At 34.9% G+C, this 4222-nt stretch overlaps 1 long non-coding RNA gene across 1 annotated transcript; it reads right to left on the bottom strand.

Annotated features, from left to right (window-relative positions):
• Positions 1-2222: 2222 nt before the first annotated feature.
• Positions 2223-3290, bottom strand: LOC126053765 (uncharacterized). Its single transcript, XR_010278145.1, has 2 exons — positions 3067-3290; positions 2223-2644 (listed from the first exon to the last, which is right to left on the bottom strand). It is a non-coding gene; the product is annotated as an uncharacterized LOC126053765 (long non-coding RNA).
• Between the last annotated feature and the right edge of the window lie 932 nt (positions 3291-4222).

Genomic DNA, 4222 nt, shown 5'->3' with positions numbered 1-4222 from the left:
TGCTAGCAGTACTATATTTGCGCCGTAAAAGTAATAAGATGGAGTAGGCGTTTGATGCGTGGTTTCACAATCCAGTATGTATGTAGTACAAAGATTCCAAGCTTGGAAACCACAGTATATTGGTGATAACCCATTAAATATAGATAGCACATTAGTCGGCTTTCTGCTAGAACGAACTATTATTTCAGGTGTAAAAGTGCTCCAAAACACAGGTTAGATACGCTTAGTAAACCTTTACATAGATTTACGAATGTTATATTCAAGGTGAGTATAAAGTATGTTAAAAGTAACTTTAGTTACCCATGTTAAATCGGGGATGTTGAGGGGTTCAATAAGCTGCTAAGACCAGCTTACTTTATATTAAAATACAGCTGCAAAATAACAGCCTTACTTATAAAAATCAGCTAATCATCTTCTAATCATTGTTTTAACAAATTACTACTTACAGCTTTAAGTAGTGATTAAATTATTTTGACCTATAAACGTTGCTTAAGCATGTCTTAAGTAATGAACAGATAATGTCATAAAAACATACTAATTTCTCAACACTACCGGAATGTTGGTAGCTTAAAAAAATTTTTGTCGTGAAAACGTTGTGTAATGGCAACAATGGCATCCGTAAAATATAAAATTAAAAAGTTGAGCTGTCAATAAACCGGAAATGAAAAATCAGCTGGTAAGAATCCAGCCATTTTGCTAATTAGTGGGTTAAACAAGGGTGTGAGGCTACTTAATTTGACAGCTAATTTAAGACATTGCTAAGAAAATGATTTAGTTCAGCCACGTTTATAAGTAAGATTTTTTCTTAAACACCCCTTAAGTATAACTTATTAGTTTATAAGTAAGACTGTAAATGTTTTTACGTGGTGTTTAATACGGTGCCTATTTGAAAAGTTATGCGACGGAAACCCACATTGCTAGTTGTTTTAGATAGGCAATCTAATTGTCTCCTGAACAAAACCGGGGAGTAATTTTCGTTTAAAATATTATTAAAATGAAACTTCTCGCGTTGTTGTGAAAAATGTTACGTGTAGAAAAACCGAGCGTTGGTACGCGGAAAAGAGCGTGAATACTCTATGAAAACGCTTGAGTTATAAAAAGTATCAAAATTTGTTTATTTTGAAAATAGAACGAGAAAATTCTTAGCAGACAGTGGTTTTAAAAAAAACTGTCGTTTATGTTCTAGTGAACTTGGGCCCAAGGTGTACAAAGTCATCTTCTGCGAAAGTTATAGGTACTTCGCCATTCTTAAAGCAGTTTTCAGAGTTTCTCTTCCTTTCATCAGGTAGATTATCAATTCGGATGTTTGTTTATTTTTTTTTGTTACTCGTGTTTATTTCTTATGCATGTTTTTATTAATATTAACCATATGATTGATGTAATTAATTTGTCAATATCTGTTATTGCTACTAAGACGACCCTAATCTTAGAAGCTATTCAAACCAATTATTTTCAATATTCGTTGTATCATCCAATTATAAGTAGTTCTATAGGTAGTACCTAAGTTTTTATCAATGCGTGTCGTTTAATTTGTGTTGTTGAATGAAACGTATGACGTCAACATTATTTATTTGTATTTGCCCTAACGTAAATAATGCTAAGAACTTCTGGGCATTGACCTTTAACAATTTCTAGATCCCAATATTTTGTCCCAAGGAGCTAACAATTTAAGATGCATTTGCTACTATCTTACTATCCTATTACTGCGACTGCAAATCTTATCCTACTGAAATTATGAAAGCGAAAGTTTTTAAGGATTAGGCTAAGAGTGTTTCTTTATGTTTTTTAGTTTTTTACTTAAACTATGTGACGGACTTTGATGAAACTTCAACATTAATTTAGCTTATATATTTAATAGAAAAACATATTATAGGTCACTAGGCGTCCATGTAAAACACTGGTACTCAGCTGCATCCGGCGAGATGAGAGCCGACCTCAACATAAGTAGTTGGGGAAAAGCTAGGCAGATGATATTTCCATGTTCGAAAAAAAGGTTCCCACGCTGGTGAATTACCGGGTAGAAGCTATTAAGTTGGTATTTAATAAACTGGTTACCTACCGATTAAATGCTGTAGGTGTTTAAATATGAAAGAATAGGTATATCGTGTATCAAAAACATGTTTAATTGATGAGACTAGACTGTTTATGAGTAGGTGAACGTGTTTTTCAATTTTGAATCAAAGGTGTAAAGAGCAACTGGTTTTAAAAAATAAAACGTCTGATTTGAGATTTTTGAATACAATAATTTATTATAATTATTACCTACTTATTTAACATAGTTTTGTTTGCTTAGAGCTAATTTTATTCACATTGAAATTCGACATTTACCTTCATCATTTAAAGATCGACTAATTTTGTCTTCTTCCTTCACATTTTCTTTATCCCGACATTACATACAAAAAACAGTTCGATAGCAGTAGATCAACTAGGCGGTACTACTTATCATAGTAAGTATTGCCCCTATCTCCTCCCGCGCCCCCGTAGGAGTTGGTACCATGATTGCCTCCGTGACCGCCGCTACCTCGACCTCTGCCGCCGCCTCCATGGCCGATGCTGAAGCTGCCGGCACCGAAGGTACCACCGTCTACAGCACCTACTCCGATACTGCCGTCTGATGCGTGGGCGACGCCTCTGCTCCTTTTACCTGAAATTGGAAATTTATTTTTAGAGAAATTGGACGGAGAAGTTACGCATTTTTACGTTGTTTTTAGATCCATATGGAGTGGTGTTTTTTTATCAGTCTTGTTACTTGAGATAAATATTGATAAATTAATGATTCACTTTGGTCAGTATGACAAACTACACAGCTTCGAGTATATAAATAGTTAGGTACGCATAATTTATGTTCTTCCCAAATTATGTACCTGGATTAGACGTCATGAAAATCCCAGAGTCTGGAGATCTTTTAAAGGGCTGAAAACTCAATATTATCTAATCCCGACTACTTTAAGTACTACTTAAAAAAATCTACACAATGTCAAAAGTTAGGTGAGCCAAAAAGTAATGGCCTGGAAAGGAGCCTGGAATTTGAAGATAAATAATATGAATAATTGATGGTAATAATACCTGGAGCAGCCAAAACACAAGAAACCACAGCCAAAACCAAAACTACGGTCAGTAAACGCGCCATCTTGCAAAAATATTGTCCACAACTGAATTAGAATCAGTTTGTCAGCAGCTTTTATATCCTTTACATTATTATTGCGAAGTTTTTTGAATAAAAAAACAACTGTTATAAATTCTTGATACTTATTCCAAAACTGAGTCGTTATGTCGCGTCGGGAAACCGGTTGCAGTGAGTAAAATGGAGGAAAATCATCTCCGATTCTCGTTTAGATAACAATTATTTTTTGTCATTTGAATTCGGCTGTTTCCTTTTTGGCAAAAAAAACTATAATATTTATAATCATTGCCCTTCCTTAGATGCCGTAAATTGCATTTCAGAAAGAGTATCCTTCTTATAATATAAATGCTAAAGTTTGTAGGTTCGGATGGTTGTCCAGCTTTTACGCAAAAATTGCTGGATGGCTTTTGATAGAACTTGGCAGTCAGTATAGTAGCTAAATATCAAAAGAATAGATATACTACTTTTTATCTAGATACAGGAAGTATTAACTAAATTATCTAAATTATCCTTGACTTGCTTGAAAGATAAAGTGAAATAAGATTTTGATTTTGAAATAAAACGGGGGAACTCCCACAAAATATTATTTGACAAATCAAGTTAGCCTATTGGATTATTACTTTGTTCTATGACTATATTAAAGAAAGGAAAAATAAGACGTCGATCAAATAAGGATGAAATGTTTTATTGCGTTTTTCGAGAGATGTCAATCTGTAAGAATTAGTCAGAGATTTCAAAGTTTGTGTGGTTTCCTTGTTCCTCAAGACTTGCTGGCCTGGTTGCCGCCATGGCCAGCGTCTCCGATGCCACTGCTGGAGCCTCCGTGGCCGATGCTGAAGGTGCCGTCTCCGAACTGTCCGCCAGCCACGTTGCCTACACTGATGCTGCCTTTTGTAGCATCTGCAGAGCCTTTTAGTGGGGGTGCTGGAATAGAACATATTTTGTTGCTGAGAAAAATGATACTTAAAGTACTCTTGTATGTATTAAGAACAAGATATGGGACTGCCTTCATAAGATCATCGAAAGAGCGCAGGTTAACGGCCGATGATTTGATGTTACACGTAAATAAGTATAGAGATGAATTATTGTGCGTACATT

The sequence above is a fragment of the Helicoverpa armigera genome, chromosome 3 (assembly GCF_030705265.1).
Source record: "Helicoverpa armigera isolate CAAS_96S chromosome 3, ASM3070526v1, whole genome shotgun sequence".
In the NCBI taxonomy this organism is placed as follows: domain Eukaryota; kingdom Metazoa; phylum Arthropoda; class Insecta; order Lepidoptera; family Noctuidae; genus Helicoverpa; species Helicoverpa armigera.
The sequence above is the reverse complement of the archived record's forward strand: the minus strand, read 5'-3'. Positions and strand labels throughout refer to the sequence as shown.